At 42.6% G+C, this 20,266-nt stretch overlaps 1 protein-coding gene and 1 long non-coding RNA gene across 2 annotated transcripts in view; one reads left to right on the top strand and one right to left on the bottom strand.

The window, feature by feature from the left end:
• Positions 1-20,266, bottom strand: part of LOC124288946 (ADAMTS-like protein 4) — a 272,217-nt gene that overhangs the window by 170,546 nt on the left and 81,405 nt on the right.
• Positions 9,479-18,809, top strand: LOC124288958. Its single transcript, XR_006901552.1, has 3 exons — positions 9,479-9,621; positions 10,927-10,931; positions 18,797-18,809. It is a non-coding gene; the product is annotated as an uncharacterized LOC124288958 (long non-coding RNA).

The following is a 20,266-nucleotide window of genomic DNA, read 5'->3' as shown; positions in this document are numbered from 1 at the left end:
TGTGGCCAAATAGCTGTTACTTGTTAATAACAGAGTATTAAATGAACAAATACCTTGAACACGTCCTTGCATAGGAACCCATATGTGTAAAGAGGAAAATCCGACGTGGGCACTTTTATCATTAAAACGTAATAGTTCGAAATAACACTTAGAAAATTACATTGATTCGGTCAAATGTACGTGGGAACGTATACGACATAACCTGACCGCTTTATTCAAAAATGCCTTCTTAGTCGGACAAAAAGTGAATCCGTACAGTATTAAATACATATGACGTTGACTGTCCGAATTAATCAAATACAATCATTACGGCCAGTGTGCCATTTGCGAGGCTGTGATGAACGTTATATGTTTGGATCAGTTACATTCAGCAATAACACCAGGAGTTAAAAGGTTAACAATGCCCTTTTCTACCGGAATTGTTCTTTGGAGAATAAGATCAAGTCCAGCATTACTTGAGCTTCCCCCCACCCTTAGTTGACACGCAGAGATCTAACAGAACTACAGAACATGATGTAAAATGCTCGTCTTCATTCAGCCGGAGATCACCATGGCGCGTATCAAGCTGTACAACAGTAACTGTGCACATGTTCGCTAAACCCAGTACTTGTTACACTCTTGAGTTATTCTGTGGAATGTTTATTGAATGAATTAATCAAGTATTGACAAAAGCGTGGCGAGCACCATCCAGTATGTCTCGATGGTATTGTGAGGAGAGGTGAGATACACAGAGAACATACAACAGTTCCAAGTCTTTCTCCTATCGTATGGTCCCCGTCATCACACTTGACATTTCTGGTAATTTTCAATGACAACACCAATGTTTATGTTGGATTTTGTGGTTTGGCCAGTTTATTTGACTGGAATGTGCAGCTGCAGCACAAATGTGGATTTCTTGGCATGCGTGCTCACTGCTTCTCGTCGGTTGGGGAAAACACTCCAGGTTTCCAGTAATGTGCGAGCAAGACTTGAATCTAAATGTAATATAGAAATACATCCTGCACAACGCTGTGAGCCCCAGTTCGGGTCACGTGGGTTTCACGCCGTGTACGTAATACTCAGAGGAACTTCGAGTCTTTCTAACAATCTGTTTGATAAGAAAGAAATCCATTGCTGATTTCAAATACGGAATATGTACAGATATCTTGACTTACTTATGTTTATCCATTTTGATGGTCTTCGTAATAATAAGTGATATCCCTCAGTCAGTGGTCTGGGCTATTGTCAGAACAAACCGGTTACAGGTGAGGGTGAACATTTGTAATACCAGGTATGTGATGAAAACTGATAACACAGTGTGATGTTTGTAAGATAATATAATATGGTAATCTGTGAGGTGTGTCTTGGGAAAACTGATAACACAGTGTGATGTTTGTAACATAATATAATATGGTAATCTGTTAGGTGTGTCTTGGGAAAAGACAAGCGGTGATACACGCACGTACGCGAACACGCATGTGTATAAAATCTGTGAGTGAATAAATAGTGACGACTTCATGTCCGTCGTTGATGTGTGTTCGTCATTATAATGTAACGACAACATTTAAATATGTATATAAAAATATCTCGTTACATCCATTGCATAATCTACATCATTCTACATTCCATATTAACATTTTAAATCAAATTCTCACATTGAAGTAAGCAGCAAACAGAAAGCATATGTAATCTTTTTTTTCATCGTAGTATTCCTCTTCCTCCTCTTACTGTTATTATCATTATCGAAAATATTTGTACCATTACCCTTAGAATTATTGGAAATAATTGTGACTCATCTACCAGCCATGATGAGATGAAGGTAAAAGACACCTTCTATCAGCACAGCAGTAACAAGAGTCATCAGGACATGGCAGATCCCCGGTCTGGTGCAGAGAGTTTGGTACATTGCTTTGCAGATTTTGCTTTAATACCCCACGTTATCAAAAAGCGCCCGAACAAAAGGATTGCCACCAGAGGTACTGTGCGTTCACCGCTAGACTAATCTGCATGGTGTGAGTTAACCAGAAGTATTCCGTGGTTCGGGAGTCGCACTTCGGAGACGGAAAACGGACGAAATATATTTTCAGAGTTGACATTCTGTCGGAAACGTCATTGGAGTCTCTGATAATCAGTTTTCCTCTATACAGGAAACGTGTGAAATACAACGACCTTTGCTACACCTCAGTTTGTCGCAGGTTCGAGCAATAAATTCTTCCTACGCTGAATTCAACCGTTATCTCTGGAACTGCCAGCAAATCTACGCCGTGCAACTCACCGCAGGTTTATGGTCGAACTTCCCGGCTCTAATGAACGCGTTTATTATTGCTCAGATAACCCATCGTGTTTTCTGCCGTTCTGTTTGAAATTACAAATCGACAACAGGCAGTTTGACCTACTTCTGACCTCCTTCCGCCTCAAGCAATTTATCTTCCCTTGTACAACTAACCATAAAAAGGCCTTCCCCCAACGTCGGTTGGATCTTTCTTTGAGTCCAAATTAACAAGACATGTATGGCGATAAATTGCACCTAAATAGAGATTACATATGTGAAACTGTAAACAAAGGTTTTACACGTAAAAACATATTCTAGCATTACACAAACACGAACTACAATTTGTTCTTTTAAGTGGGATTGATGTCCGACAAAGTCGGCTCTTTTCTTCGAAACGTTATCTGGATTTAATAATTTACTTTGTGCAAGTGGCCTTGCCGTAACTACTGAACTGAATGTGTGTTTGTTTTCTTTCTTTCTCAGATGGGAGACTCTAAGTTCAGATTTTCGGTAAGTGTAGAGATGAAAAGGGTAAACACAGATTTGTATTTGTATTCGAATTTGTTAACGAGACTTGGCAGAATTTTTTTTAAAGCTATAAATAAAAGATAGTATCAGTGAATAACCCCTTTGTTTGAAAACAAACTAAATGCCACACACACAGCCCTGTTATTCATTAAATGTTTTTAAACAGATATAGTTTGCAACATGGCACGATCCGATTAATCTCCATCCATTCAAAGAAAGCCGTCATGATTTCTCCATTTTTAGTCTTTATGTTGTTATTGACCTCATTCTCAGGTCAGGGCGTCCCTCCAGATATTCCATGTGCTGTAATATTTCATATATGCGGTTCGGTGCGGTGCGGTGCGGTCCGGTCCGGTCCGGTGCGGTGCGGTGCGGTGCGGTGCGGTGCGGGGCGGTGCGGTGCTATATGGCGGCGGCCTGTAAGTAATCGGGTCTGGACCAGAGAGTCCAGTGATCAACAGCATGAGCATCGATCTACACAATTGTTTACAAAGACATGTGTCAACCAAGTCAGCGAGCCTGACAACCCGGTCCCGTTAGTCGCCTTTTACGATAAGCATGGGTTGCTGAAGATCAATTCTAACCCGGATCTTCACGGGTCTGCAAGGGTATGTGATTGGGGTGCTATGCGTTGCGAAAGGATGTGATTAAGGAGCGATGCGATCCAACGCAGTTTGTTAGAAGGAATATTGTAAAACCTGCTATCAACCGGCAATTACCAACAATCGAGAATTCAGCCAGATTTTGATGTAATTTCAACATTCTGCTATAGTGCAGGATTCTGTAAAACTTCATTTATTCAAAAGAACTAATTGGTTTAATATGTGTCCAAAGTGCACCGACATTCTATCACCTGAAATAGTCAGTCATCGAGACGAGCCCAGATCATCGACTGAAGTGGACGGATTGTGTGGCTAGTCGGGGTGTCGCCAAGGCCGTCGCCTCACCAACGACTACATCGATTATTAAAAACTCGTGCGCCCTTCCACGTGTTTAAATTCAATCTGTACGATCTCGACCACTATATTCCCTAAACCACAATAAACATGGCTGCTGTCATCATAAACTCCATCCCAAAACTAACGCTGTTGGACTTCGTGGCCAGTTTCTGGTCCCGGCCACTAAGGGCCCAAATAGTCATTCTGTCACGACCAAATACTAATGATAGCAGGATAAACTATTTTGTCTTTTTTAAGCGAAATTAATCTCTAAAACCAATCATGATACACGTCTGTTTGCCTAATCAATAACGCCATTGACCGTTGGCGGTGACCTTGCCGAAAGTGATATGTTATTGGAAGGGGAACACCGTCTGAGTAAGTGACTTAGTTTCAGCGTATACAGTATTGAGTAGAATCCAACTGGCCTTGCATAGGTCAAAACACTCGACTTCATAACCAAAATACAAAGATATGTCATTCTATAGTTTTAAGAGATTTGTATTAACGCGGCAAATTGACCATCCAGACACGCTCGCTTGATGGTTATCTGTTCTGACAAGCCACTTTGCACGTTTATCTGTTCACGATAAAATACACGTTAAAGAATAATCCAAACAGTCGACGGAAATTACTGAAAGGATATGTAATGTATCAGTCCCCCCGCGGGCTACGATGCATTGTTCGCTCAGCTGCAGCAGCAGCTGGTCTCGAGACGATGACCCAATAGGTGAACTACTTGACACAACACTCCGACCTCCGATCAAGATAAAGTGGAGGTCGAGTTCAGATGGATGCACAAACATTAATGTGGAATTGAACAGACTGGTTATCTCTGAAAGCAATCGTTCTAGTTGACAAAGAACGAATATGATGACCACTTTACTTGCTGACAGTACAAAATGTCAATTGGTGTTAACGGGGGGCTGCCACCATCCCAACCACTTGCAAATGTGATAATTGCTACTTTCATTAATGACAAGTCTCTTTAGTTTTAATTGCGATTTGTATTAATTTTGCACTTTGAGTATTATAATGGTGAGTTTGCTTTCTAGTGTCGACAGCCACAAACAAATGTTGGACCATTGCTTGTAGCCATCCGGATATAATAAACATAAACAAACAGTACATGATATGAGGTTGTAATATAGAACAATTAAGGTTGCCCATGACATAGATATTCTTAAGGCCTCATTTGCTGCTTCTTGCAATGGTTTAATGACCATGTTGTAACCATCCTGATACCAGCATCCAATATAAACATAACATACAATCACCATATAACAGTCCAAGCCAGCAACATGACGAATGGCTTCTTAAATATGGCTAGACAATAACAAAGGAAGTGGAACATTACACGAAGACGTAATTTATCAACATCAGTAAACAAGTACAATCTGTCATATAGGTGTGTTTCTTGACGGAAAGAATTTACATTACATGCACTAAACGGCCATAGCTGAATAATTAAAAAGGAAATCCATTCCCTTTAACCGATACGACGCGACGCCAACTCTCAAAACCGAGGCCATTGACGCATATGATTGGTCATAATCTAATCTCGGGAGATCTCGCCGGCACAATTGCTTCTTTTGTTGTGTGTAAGTGATATCGTAATTTAGTCTCTCAATAGTTTTTGGAAGGGTGGTTTTGACCTTCAGTTCACCCGATCATGTTGTCATAAAGGTCATCCACTTCTCAAACAGTTGTCCAGTAAACATTATCTGACGCGACACAGTGTAAAACTTGAATTGATTGTAGTCAAATATGGTAGAAATGATGGTGAGCGTGAGAGAAATCAATTAAAAACATGAGGGGTTTAATTACAGTGTTCATTTCAACAAATAACCGCTGTCAAGTGTCTTTCCTGTGAATCACATGTTATTTCAATATAAGATGCGCCTAACCTCAGACTGATGAACTCTCAATGTCTGTTTCTTTGGCATTGGAACATCAATTCATCATAAATCCATAGTTCAACATACAGTTACACTACCGGGTACCCATTATATGACGTGTCCCACCCTGCCTCCACTTGCACGGCTGCATGTGAGCGCTGGGTTAATCGTTATTCTGCTATGTTATAAAAGTACCTGTGATACAATAAATGCTTTGTTTGTGCGTGCTGCGAATAAAAATCATTAAAATAAAGTGTGTTTGTAACCAACGTGTTTTTGACTGCACGTCCATAAGAAGAGTATTAGGAAAATATGATATAGTATGTAAGACAGGAATCTTCCATTGATACATCATACGTTCCCCAAAGATGCATTATCCCCAAGGCGACACATTCCTGCTCCCAGATATTGTACCACGTGTCGGCCAACCTATCGCATGTCATATCGACATTATATAAGACATTTTTAAAACGCATATGAAGTATACACACAGATTATCCAAATATAAACATGTCGATCATAAAGAGAGTTTTTTTTACATGAATGCATTATCCGAATGTTTCATGCAAGCAGTCTTTAGTTTGAAGTACGTAAGTATTCAGAGACCTTCAAAGGCATACATTAGAGGAATATGTGGTCGGAACTGCCACAGTGTTTTTGATGGTTTATTAATGGAAGGTTTGGGATCTTGGAGCATGCACAGCGGCCTACTCTCGGGCGTGGTAACTCATAAACACACAATCTAAATACCGTATATGTAATTCTAGCCACAAACTGAAAATACGAGCGATTGAGGTTTTGACATACTGTGTACACACATATATACATTGCCTGTGTGGGTGTCGGACGTTTGGCTTAGAAACTCTTTACCAGCGTTGACATTCTTCAGTATCATATGGAATATCACTTTTGTTGGCAGCTACAGTTGAGGGTTCGTTATTTATTCTTCAATCACATTACGACATGCACATATCAGCTGTTATGTTGGCGTCCATATTCTTAAGTACGCCAACAAGCCAAACATAGAATTGGAAGGTCTACGATTCCATGCCCTGAGTTGATCTTACCAAACAAGGAGCTTTAGTTCCTCATTTAATTACATCATGGAACAAATTTCATCAATTTCCAATAACGACAACTTCCAATCCGTACGGGGTGGTGGGGTTGCATAGCGGTTGAAGCGTTCGCTAGCTACGCTGAAGAAACAGGTTCGATTCCCCACATGGGCACATTGTGTGAAGCCTATTTCTGGTGTTCCCCGCCGTGATATTGCTGGAATAGTGCTAAACACGGCGCAAAACTCACTCACTCCAGTCCGGTTCATCGAAATCGAAACACATCCGCTTCATGGCAGTTTGGAACTTATACTAAATAGCTGAGGTGTTTCAAATATGTTATTGTTCAAAGCAGTGCCAAATTAAACCGATGTTGCAACTCTTCATGGCTGAACGTGAAATATGTTTTCAATCATGAGAATGTGTTCAGCCAGCACGTACACGGGGCGACTTCACCGTGGAGAGGTGGATCGAGACACAGAACCAGTTGTGGGAGATTCTGTAATGCTATACCACCGCTATACCACCTCTATACCACCTCTATACCACCGCTATACCACCGCTATACCACCGCTATACCGCCGCTATACCGCCGCTATACCGCCGCTATACCGCCGCTATACCACCGCTATACCACCGCTATACCGCCGCTATACCGCCGCTATACCACCGCTATACCGCCGCTATACCACCGCTATACCACCGCTATACCACCGCTATACCACCGCTATACCGCCGCTATACCACCGCTATACCACCGCTATACCGCCTCACTACGTCAAGCAAACAAAGCTCAGGGAAACTAAAATTCCTAGATAAAAATATTAAATTTAAAAACTCTGTTATGAGAAAACGACCTATTTAATCAAAAGTGCATACACGTTTCTGATTAAACTTCACATGAGCGTTCGATAAGGATAACATAAATCCTAACACAACACTGACCACATTAACTGCTGCACACACACACACACACACACACACACACACACACACACACACGCACGCACGCACACACGCACGCGCGCACACGCACACACACACATACACACATCCGATTCTTTCATAATACTATGTTTCGCGAGATGCCATGTCAAACTTACTATGACAGTTTGAAACAATAATCTAGTCTCTAACATGTTTTGAGTGGTATATGTGTTTACGTTGTGCCAGTCACTGTAACAGGTTCAGCTTTTCTGCACACGTTATCTCCAAGCGACGTATGTCGGTCTTTGATGCCTTTAATGACGCCAATTAGAGCTTTGGGGGCTTGAACACTGCTCTGTGGAGACGAGGATCGGATACATATACTGAGAGGGTCGCCACGACAGGATGCTGCATGTCATAACCTTTCTTCAAAAATGCATTTGGGAAGTAGAAACTTCAAGTCAGAGAACAGCTGCGTGTGTTTCCAATGACTGCAGTGATATTACACTCGTCAGGGGGTGAATGAAATCATTCTGCTAAGCATTCCTAGAAGTATCCTCATCGCAGGGATCCGTGCATTCTCAGCTCTTAAAGCCAAGGTCGTTTTCATTCTCTCGTGATTCAGTTTGTCCAACCTGCCCCAAGCGGAATATTTCCCACTTTAGAATACAGCGTTTGATGCTCTGTTCTGATAGGCATGATGTAAAATATGGAGTGGAGCCTTGGAGTCTGGAGTATGGAGTCTGGAGTATAAGTTCACCTGCCACTTCTGTAAATACTGATTACTGTTTAGAATAGGCCATTTCCCACTTCCCAGTTGTCATTTATACCTCCGGCATCACCGGTTTCAAAAGTACTACAAATTAATATATATGCTAAAATACCTAAAGTTTCTACAAATATATTATTACTTTATATTATATGTGTAGCTAATAGGATATTGCCACTGTCCCTTCAAGGTATGCTGTGCAATAAATATCTTATCTTACGCATCTTATAGAGATTAGTCTTTCTTTTTTACAGCTCTCGTAGAAATGTTTGTTAATGCTTGTCAATTTACTCCAAACTTATTAATAAATCGTCACAAATTCAAACTCTGTGCAATTATACTTCATTTGTAGACAGCAACGTAATCGAGTTTGAAAAATGTTTACATGGCAATCCTCAGTAGCACTGGTTTAGCTCTCTGACATTCTGAGAGCAGATTGTATCAGTGATGTGTTACTTCTAATCTGTCACATTCCTATGGACTGCCAATACATAACCCGACAGAAAGTCAAGATTTTCGAAGCCCCAGAGAGCTGATGAAACTCACTAATAATCAGCTTGCAAAATATTCTGCTGCATTTATTTTTGCTTTTTGTTTGTAAGTTCAAGGATGTAGAGAAATAGCTATTATTGAAAAAAAACAAAAAACAATTATGACACTGGAACAGTTAAGTTACTTTTGCCATTACTGACCAAAAGTCCAGTTATTGAAAAATAGAGTGCTATGTATCTTATGTAATTAATTTCTTTGTTAAGTAAGAAATAAATAATTAATGTAATAATAACTATTATATTTCCTGATGATTAGTATGTCATAGCATAGACCTAATTTATATACTTTATCCTTTACTACGGCTTCCTCAACACAATTTGCAATTACATGTGACAATGTTATGTATGTCGTTTTTGGACAATAAATAATGCCATTATTAATATTTTGTTTATTGGTTGTAAATAATTTACATGCCTCTCCATCCATCCATCCATTCATCTATCCTTAATACAGTTACAGAATGACATTTCTGGAGATGACAGTGCTAATTGATACGTGTATACAAAACGCCTCCTGCCTTCTGATAGAACTGATAACACCAACTAGCTACGCTACAGATGTTGAAACGAATGTACTGGTTTAGCTACCCTTATGATCAAAACAAAACAAACTCGGTCGCCTAAATACTTACATTAAGACTCCATTCCGAGACTCCACTCCAAGGCCCCACTCCAAGACTCCACTCCATGTTTTACAGCATGCCGTTCTGATACGACACATTACCAGGTACGACACATTACCAGACGACACATTACCAGATACGACACATTACCAGATACGACACATTACGAGCATGTGCAATGAGGTACAAGTGAATTGTACATAACTTGGTCTGAACTCGGCAACCTTGCTCCCAGTCGATAATGAATTCAATTGGTGTTTAGCAATTCTATCATTATAATAAGTTTAGATACGCCCACAAGATTGCAAGTCATTCAAAGGGACAACACTTTCTGTATTATTTACATGATCAATGAAAGGAACGCCACACCGTTAAAGACCTAGCCGTTAACACCGTTTCTAACATAATCTGAGAGATATCGCAGCGAGTAGGAGACGGTAGTCAGAAGGGTGGAAAACGCGATATGGCCCTCATACACGAAGGACACGAAAGCGAGAATTTTGAGATTCGAACACATGGTCCGCGGATCCTGACACTTACTATGAACTCCACTCCCCCACCTAATCTTCTTCCTGCTACGTGCCCGTCCCACACAGAGTCAAGATGCCCGATTTCATACCGATCTAACTACCATTCACTGTCGCAAGAACTGGCATTGAAAGGTTTCGGTTGAGAGAGAACCAAGATATTTCATATCGGGGAGACTGTGGACCACGACACCATCAGCCATATCAGCTGATAAATGCCAGTAAGTATGACTTATATGTATGTCGACACCAGCATATCTCAAACAGGCGGACACGATCACATGATCCGTTAATCCACCTGCGGGGATTAACTATGCCTCTAACCTTTGTAAAGGCGCGAAGTAGGTCGCGGGGTATAAGACTTGTCAACAGGCGTGTAGTAATTTGATGAAACAAACTAATGGTTGATTGACATTTAGGGCATCACAGACACAGACCCTTGTCACGTGACTGACATACGCCGCGTGTCATACAGGTAACTGAATTGCCAGGACGGTTGTTTAATCCTAAATACTGCCATGTCCTCATATAGTCTGGTGCCTCATGCTGAGATTCTAAATGGATATGTTTGGTCACATATGTCTGAAATACATCTTCTTATATAAAAACCCTTATCTTTGAGTTACGTACACTGTGTTTCCATGCATAGATAAATACATTTCATCTAGTATTAGTGTTAGTGTTTTAATGAGGGGCCACCCATACTCTTTCCTTGGCGTCCGGCATACCACTTCACTTTGTATTCATCTAGCATCCAGTTTAAGAACTCTTGCACATTAAATGCAGTAAACTGTATCATGCGAGTTTGGAGAAACACATTTGATTGACTGTTTAATAGTCACTTAAATGCGAAGTGAAGAGACTGTAAATATACCCCGAGTCTCGTCTTCGTTAGGACAAACCTAATGCTTTCTCACTTTATAATTTGTTAGAAAACCAATGCCACGAAATCTACCAAACATGATATGAGGGTCTCATCAGACTGTAATGGGATTTAGAAACGTGACATTACAAACAAACCGATGAAGATACTACAATCACGCACGTCTAACAAAGTGTTTGATAGTGCAAGTGGGGTTAATGTTTTGCCTCAACCCCCAGATACCACGAGGTAACCACATCCCCAGACTCTGACAACCTGGGTCCCTGCATTATCTGCCCCCATCGACGAACCGCGCAACGAAAGGCGGTGAAGACAGACAGACAGGCATATGAGAACCCACCCTCGTTGTCTCGCCATCTATGATCAACCATCATTCAGTCCTCTCGCCCACACCATGACGACATACAAGCCTCCATACTTTACAGCAGCCCTCCACATTCCAGGCATACCTTTACGTCCAACTGTTTTAATAAACAGTTATTACTTAAAGACACCAACAGAAATCAACCAATTCTGTCCCAGTCTGGTGACGACAAGCTCAGCCTGGTTGATAGATCACCTCCCCCCTCCCCTTCCGATTGTTTCCCGCCCTTGGTGTTACACAATCACACCATCAGTGTGTGAGATGCATCAGTTCGTCTGGGACCCTGATACCTTACCCTTTGATCTGCCGCCCGACCCCCGGGCCAGAAAAGAGGATTACGACCAGGGTTTTGAATGGAGCTACTTGAGGGAGATACCGCAGTGCAGTGCCGATGGGTGGTACATACCATCATTGTTTTTATGTGTATGTCCCCTTCTAGACAGTCACGTACATAGCACGAGGGCAGTTCCATGGGCGATTAGTGCGCGATAAGGCGTGATATTGAAGTTAATCTTACCACGGTGTTGGGAAAATCGGAATCTCACGCTTAAACCAATCTCTTATGTTCTGGAAAATAATCAAGTGTTTTGGCATCATAAACAGATGTATGTGAATGTTGGTGTTTATAGTTGCCGTCAGCGGGGAATCCCGTTCAACTTGACATATCCCCACCAGCATGTTGGATGCCTTTACCATCGTTTCTTCATACATTCATGGTAGTTTCTTCATACATTTTAAATATTCATTTTGAAAAAGTTTTAAATATAATCTAATCTTTGTCGAATTTCCAGCTATGGGACTCTGTTAAACGGTTTGGATATGCATCAGGTTTAACCACTTCACTTGAGATTTATGATATGGATTAAACTAGATTTAAAGTATGAACATGTGATTATAGTAAACAGTTTGGGGATTAGCTGGTGTATTTGTTATACCCCGAATCTTGTTCCTCATCTTGCGATAAACATCCATAAACTCACAACCCTTATATATTCGTTACTTTATAAGATAAGACAGGAAGTGAACTCCAGAGAAGTTGTGAAATGATGGTACATCTGTTATTGTGTTAAATAGAACATTAACTGTATTTGATGTTTTTATGTTATGGAATGGTTTTATGTCATATTGATAACATATGAAATAACACATGAATATTAATAAACATTTTTTTCATGCATAAGGGGGTGTTAGCAGGTGGGGATTAGCGTTTTTAATCTCTGCCTACAGTCGATTGTTACCCTTATTACCCATTTATTACCCTGAACAATAGTGAGACACACTGAGGTCCTCTAACTGAACCATCACTGCTCCTGTGAGTAATTAACAGACAGTTGCAAGTGTTACTACCCGTCCACGCTAATTACCCCGTTAATCGGTTGCCCACAGCGGGTTGTCTTTAGTTCATCTCGCTAATGAGCCGGATGACAAAATAACGACACGCAAGCCGTAGCTTGTTCACTAGGAAACCTGTAAATCAGAGTATTTTAAAGGCCCCTTCATTATCAAGCCATCTGGGATTCCCTGTAAACAGATACTCAAGGCAACGATAGAAGGGTCACCCAGAACTACAGAACAGGCGTCCAAGACATGACGATGAACGTTTTTAATACTAAATAAAACGATAGTGATTAAAGTTCCGGTAAATGAAACAGAAGCGAGTAAACACTGAACACATTGCAGAATGTTCATCAAGCACGTGAAGACAGACACTTGTCATTATCTGCACGTGCCACTGAAGGTATTGGCACATTGTTTCAGCATCAGTAAAAGAAGCATAACTCTTCTTATAGTCAAAAGGATTCTCCTGAAACACTCCACGGTACAGGTCTGTCTGTCATGTGTTTATGCATCACCGTCAGTCAGTGATGATATCGGATGTTACCAAGAGGTTAACGTTCCATGCCCCACCGGTGACACCCGTCACAACCACATGCAAGGGCAAGTCGTGTGTTCACCCAGAAAAGCACGAGAATATATTATATACATGTATGTCACAATTGTGGCAGCGGTTTCAAGTAAAATCCACAAAAATCATTTCCACATAACCATAGTGAATCTGTGCCCGGAGCAGAACCAACAGGGTCTGCTGCGTATTGACAAAGGTCTGTTCGTCCTTGGCCCCAACAGGCAGGAGAGGAACATAGTTTACCATGTGTTGTGGAGCAGGAACATGTCGATAAAGCAAGTTAATGCCGCACCTGCTAGCATGACCACCACAAAACAGGTAAAGCTCTGCTGGTCCAGCAATTCGTCCACCACTAACGCCACGTCCTCCAATACACCAGTGCTCGCAGCATCGAAACCATCGTCTATGTCGACAGTTCTGTTCTCATTAGAGACCATTCGTTTCATCATGGCGTGTGTACAGACGGGGTCGTTTTGTAGATGATGCTTTTGTGGCCCATAATTGACTTGACGGAGGAACCAGAATGGTCCAGGTGGCATTGCAGCCTCTGCTCGTTACACACTGTTTGGAGAATATCGCAGCGCAACGTTACTAGACGCTGACTCCAATGTGCTACTATGGGTGAGTGAGGGTTTAACGCCGCTTTTAGCAGTATTCCAGTTATATCGTGCCTGTTTAATGTGGGAGAAGATCCCGAGGTGGTGCAGGTCTCAGACGTTTTGACTGCCTGACTGAGTTTGGTTTTACGCCACTTTTAGCAATATTCCAGCAACATTACGGCGGGGGACACCAGAAATGGGCTTCACACATTGTGCCCATGTGGGGATTCGAACCCGGGTCTTCGGCGTGACGAGCCAACGCTTTAACCATTAGGCTACCCCACCGCCCCCAGACGTTTTGAAGTTGATGCACAAATAATGAACTGACAAACCTAAATACATAACCGAGGCGAACGGTGATTCTAACCCAGAATATTAAGCTTATGGCGAACCCAAGGTGAGTAACTCTGCATAGTGAATTGCGTTGCCTGGTACGACTTGCCAAGCAGTGCCCTCGGTACCTATTCAGCATCAACGGTAAACTGACATGTTTGCCTCCGAAGTTTAGTCATTAGCCGTTGAACATCTCGGACGCCGCCTTAACAGAAGTCATCCTGCGCTATCTTAACGGTGCTCTGTAACGGGGGCTCATCTGGGAATAGAACATGGTGTAATTTTGACGAGCATGAGGTACCCACGGGAACAGAAAGAGAAGAGGTAACACAGTAGACTAACTCCTTCAGTATGACAGCAGTGAATATGGTGTTACGGGCTGATTTTTCAGAAGCTCTGAACACTGGCATCCTATGACATTCACACTTTGCTGTACTAGACTCCAAAACAGCCAATATGTCTTCAATGTAATTTTAGCCCCGTCAGTTATAGGTGGCCCCTCAAATGGTGTGATGAGTATAGGGACGTGTCCTTGCCAAAGCTTTGATATACTAACTACCCCTCAAACCCAAACCCAACCACCCCCCACCTTGTGTTGGCTGCGGCAAGTTGAGAGGACATACCGTGGGTTATTTTGACTTCTCATCTGTCATGTGCCATGTTCAGCCTGTGTATGTGAGACACATGACATCCACCTTGTCATGTAGACCCAGCGGTCATGTCATATACCGTTATCTGTCATGTGCACCTTACAGTACGTCACCAAGCCGTCTTCGTCATTAACGTGGTAATATTGTTACACCGTTAATATCTGTTCAAGGACTCTCTGATGGGTTAAAAGCACATTCATTGACACTGGTGCAGCATAGCACACATATTTCCAGTATCGACAAAGAACTACTCGGTGAGAATAGGGTGGACACGCAGAACGAAGCGCTTGTCAGATCTAAATAACGGTATATAACCCTATTCATCATAATCTTTAAATTGCAAAGTAAAGTCTTTCCAGACGTCAGAAGAAGGTCGGTACCGGGTTCCGCAGGGTAATTAGCCAATAAATAACGTAATGGGCGTCGCTGAAAGGGGAGACCACCATTCACCCTATAATATAGTCATCGGTTCTGCTAATTATTAACAACAGGAGGCGATAAATTAATCGTATGATAACATTGTGAATGACTGAGGACGGGGGTGGTTAGGGTGGTCTGAGATGGCTTGGAGTGCGCGGACTTTTATAGAACACCACCAGGAGTAAACGTTGAGACGTTGAAATGTGTGATTAAATACGATTGGCATGCACGCCAGTGTGTGTGGGTTTGGATTTGATGTGAAAGGAACTGTTGTGTTTTGTGTGGGTCTGGTGTTAGTCTAGTTCTGAGACGGGTTCTTTGTGGGTTAATGTGGATCTGGTGTGGATCTAGTGTTCAGAAAGGTTAATCTAGATCCGGTGTGAGGTTGGTGTTCAGAAGGGTTAATCTGGGTCTGGTGTGAGGTTGGTGTCTCAGAAGGGTTAATCTGGGTCTGGTGTGAGGTTGGTGTTCAGAAGGGTTAATCTGGGTCTAATTAATCTGGGTCTGGTGTGAGGTTGGTGTTCAGAAGGGTTAATCTGGGTCTGGTGTGAGGTTGGTGTTCAGAAGGGTTAATCTGGGTCTGGTGTGAGGTTGGTGTTCAGAAGGGTTAATCTGGATCCGGTGTGAGGTTGGTGTTCAGAAGGGTTAATCTGGATCTGGTGTGAGGTTGGTGCTCAGAAGGGTTAATCTGGGTCTGGTGTGAGGTTGGTGTTCAGAAGGGTTAATCTGGATCCGGTGTGAGGTTGGTGTTCAGAAGGGTTAATCTGGGTCTGGTGTGAGGTTGGTGTTCAGAAGGGTTAATCTGGTGTCCGGTGAGAGGTTGGTGTCTCAGAAGGGTTAATCTGGGTCTGGTGTGAGGTTGGTGTTCAGAAGGGTTAATCTGGGTCTGGGTGTGAGGCTGGTGTTCAGAAGGGTTAATCTGGGTCTGGTGTGAGGTTGGTGTTCCAGAAGGGTTAATCTGGATCTGGTGTGAGGTTGGTGTCTGTGAAGGGTTAATCTGGGTCTGGTGTGAGGTTGGTGTTCAGAAGGGTTAATCTGGATCTCGTTGAGGGTTGGTGTCTGAAGGGCTAATCTGGGTCTGGTGTGAGGTTGGTGTTCAGAAGGGTTAATCTGGGTCTGGTGTGAGGTTGGTGTTCTGGGTCTGGTGTGAGGTTGGTGTCTCAGAAGGGTTAATCTGGGTCTGGTGTGAGGTTGGTGTTCAGAAGGGCTGGAAGAAAGGCTTAATCTGGGTCTGGTGTGAGATTGGTGTTCAGAAGGGTTAATCTGGGTCTGGTGTGAGGTTGGTGTTCAGAAGGGTTAATCTGGGTCTGGATCTGGTGTGAGGTTGGTGTTCAGAAGGGTTAATCTGGGTCTGGTGTGAGGTTGGTGTTCAGAAGGGTTAATCTGGGTCTGGTGTGAGGTTGGTGTTCAGAAGGGTTAATCTGGGTCTGGTGTGAGGTTGGTGTTCAGAAGGGTTAATCTGGGTCTGGTGTGAGGTTGGTGTTCAGAAGGGTTAATCTGGGTCTGGTGTGAGGTTGGTGTTCAGAAGGGTTAATCTGGGTCTGGTGTGAGGTTGGTGTTCAGAAGGGTTAATCTGGGTCTGGTGTGAGGCTTGTGCTGAGAAGGGTTAATCTGGGTCTGGTGTGAGGTTGGTGCTCAGAAGGGTTAATGTGGGTCTGGTGCGAGGTTGGTGTTCAGAAGGGTTAATGTGGGTCTGGTGTGAGGTTGGTGTTCAGAAGGGTTAATCTGGGTCTGGTGTGAGGCTTGTGCTGAGAAGGGTTAATCTGGGTCTGGTGTGAGGCTGGTGTTCAGAAGAGTTAATCTGGATCCAGTGTGAGGTTGGTGTTCAGAAGGGTTAATCTGGATTCGTTGAGAGGTTGGTGTTCAGAAGGGTTAATCTGGGTCTGGAGGTTGGTGTTCAGAAGGGTTAATCTGGGTCTGGTGTGAGGTTGGTGTTCAGATGATTAATCTGGGTCCGGTGTTGAGCGGTTGGTGTTGTGGAGGGAGTTTCATGATTGTCAGATGATGCTCAGATGAACAGCTAACTGCTGTGACAGTACAACTGCCATGGTTCCCTCTACACATGTCGTATGTACCCTACACCATCCTGTCTCTCAACAGGACAGCATGTGGCCACCGACGCTGCACAACAACACAATGCCACCCATCTTCTGTGCAGTGCTCAAATTATGGGATTATACATAACATACATGAGGGGTGCAGATGTGAAAACAATGAATACCCACCCAGGGCTGCCATTACTTGTCATAACTATAAGATAAAAAAATAGCATTACAACTGCCATGTGTATCAGCTGCCGCCATTCGTTATATCGTAATCACAGAAATCTCTAAGGTGACCTTATTCCTGGATGTAACGTGTATCAGAGTGTTTCATTAACATAATCTCAGTAAGTTTAACAGCGCTCTGCAATGTTTTAGGCCGGTCAATCGCAAACGTACTTACAGTGTATTAATTCGCCCGGATTTGAGGAGTACTTATTCATACACAGCTTGTTTAATACACCCGAGACGACATTCGCGTGTAGATTTAAACATCTCTGTAATGAATTGCTGGATAAACGTTAAATGTAAACATGGACGCTGTGCATAAATAAATACCAGCGCAAAATCCTTCTGTGATCACAAGAATTCTCTATTAAAGCACAGGCGACTGTACCATTCCGGTTCCGTAAAAGTGTGCTTGTTTATTATGTCATCATTTATATTGTAGATCCCCACAAGAGACAATGGCGGGGTGTTGTACTTGTGTGTTAAGTATGGGCAGTTGAAGCCGTACAGCTCTTGGCGTTTGTGAATCGCGACTTACTAACATATGTACAGTGTACATGCAAGACAGCGATAACACTTGCTAGAACACGCAGTGGTCGATGGTGTCATCCAGCGCTCTGCATGTATGAAGTAACACACAGCACAACCAGACCACTACTGCTGTCGAACTCCCCACAGGATTCAGCCTGGTCCTTTGAGAAATTTCTTGACAGACAATTGGAGTGGGCTCTCTGGCAGAAATACAGAGCGCAGTTAGTGCGTATCAAAACTCGTCACAACTGCCACAAAGCGTTCAGCCTCGGGTAACTGGCCGATTTATGTCAGATTTGCCTGGTCCCGACTCCATCGGATATTTCCACTCAAACTCAGATGTATAAACTGTCTGACTGCGTCGTAAAACAATGTTTTGTCATTCACTTATCCAGTCTGCAGTAACGCTAAACGTTGATAACGGCGCGAACATGTATCCTTCGTGACAACAAATAATGTCTGGTTTCAATTCAAAACTAGTGACGATACACGTGTACTGACGACGTTGATGAAAACTGGTATAGACATAATCCAGTCATATCTCGTGATAGAGCGTAGCTCAGATGTAAGGGAAATCGAAGTCTCACCTAACTATTTGCTCTGTTTTTAATGCTGCATAAGAAGGTTGCACCATGTAAGAATCGAACCAAGACGAGCAAAGGCACTGCCTAGTGGGTTAATACTCGCGTTTGCAGTGTTTTTCTGTCTCACAGTACATGAACCGGATTACTTCCGTTTCCATCCAGCCCTTTCTGTGATGTTAAATAGAGCAGGTCTAACCTTTCCCAAAGTTCTGAAGCTTCCATCTCACTGGGACCCCTTTTCTTAACGGAGGTTTTCGTTTCTATCAAAATTATACTCGTTAATCTACGTCACTTCTCTCAACAGACTGAACTGAATAACGGCATAAGGTTGGTACGGAAGGAGGTGCACTTGATGAGAGGTAATGGCGCGAAATGAACGTACAAAAAGGACGCCCAGCACCTGCTTCAGCATCCGCCAGGTGCGTCTACAATCTGACCATGTCATCAGTGGAGATTCTGTACGATGCAGAGAAATATTTGAGACTCGTAATAGGCCTGTGATCAGCGTTTATGGACAACTGTTGGGGTTGTTGACATGTTTACAGATGCGTCTCTCAGACAGGCCCTCCTACCACCAATACCGGTAAGTACGTGAGACGGAATGTACACCAGTGCCATATGACAGCAGGATTCCTTAATGTCAAGCGCCGGGTGGTTACGGGACCTGGTAACGCGCGACAGTTCAAGTACATGTCCCTTACACGTCAAATATAAGAGAATTTCCATAAATAATACCATTGTGATGTCAAGGAGTCCTTGTTCAACCATTGACATAGAGCAAATATAAAATGCAAATCAGAATCGTAAATACCTTAGAGTGAAAGGCGATGATTGTTTGAAATATTGGCATCACAGTGGTGAGTGGCCTTAAATCAGGTCACAGCATAGATCTCCCACACCCGGAGTACTAGACGGATGAATCGGACTGTCCAGTGTTACACGGCCTATCCGAGATTGTGTACACAAAATATTCATCCCCAAACTATAATTGTCATGTTATTATATGGGTGTTTTCATATTGGCTTGGTTATAGTTTCTTGGCCCGAGGCAATGACTAATACAGCTCGGGCCAAGATGACGAACTTTGGAGCTATAGCAATGCCAGTGTGAAAACACGCATTTAATAACATAATCATTCATTGACTACCTGAACCATGTTGTATCAGCCGAGAAGATCAAAGAAAAGCATTATTAAGCATATGGACAAATTTCAGTGCAAGGAATGCTGTCACGTACAAAAGCCGTATTGGCCTGACAAAGCCGTACTGGTCCATCCAGATCCTGTGTTGTCCCTCAAACCCGTATGGCCCCTCCGATACTTCTGTAAAATGAGGACCAATTTGACCGTATTAGAGACAGTCTATTGAAAACGTAATACTCTACAGTTCTTAACGTACAGTGATTAATGTAAAGACAGCCGTCCAGGGGGGTTGGTAAATGTATTCCCTCGTCATTGTCAAAGTGCGTGAAATTTTGTAAATCCATTTCTTGAGACCCCATCACATTTTGGCATAAATATGTTGTAATGGTTGTTATTGCTCACAGTAATACTCACCATATCAGAGCCAGAAATCATAGCCTTTTTACCGGACTTTGTCATGCATTACACTGTAATGTTTAATTGATCACGCCATGTTCCTCTCATAATGTCTTCCTTGA

Source organism: Haliotis rubra, unplaced genomic scaffold (assembly GCF_003918875.1).
Source record: "Haliotis rubra isolate DU_JTF1 unplaced genomic scaffold, ASM391887v1 Scf43, whole genome shotgun sequence".
NCBI classification, from domain to species: Eukaryota; Metazoa; Mollusca; class Gastropoda; order Lepetellida; family Haliotidae; genus Haliotis; species Haliotis rubra.
This window is presented reverse-complemented; position numbering and strand designations above follow the sequence as displayed.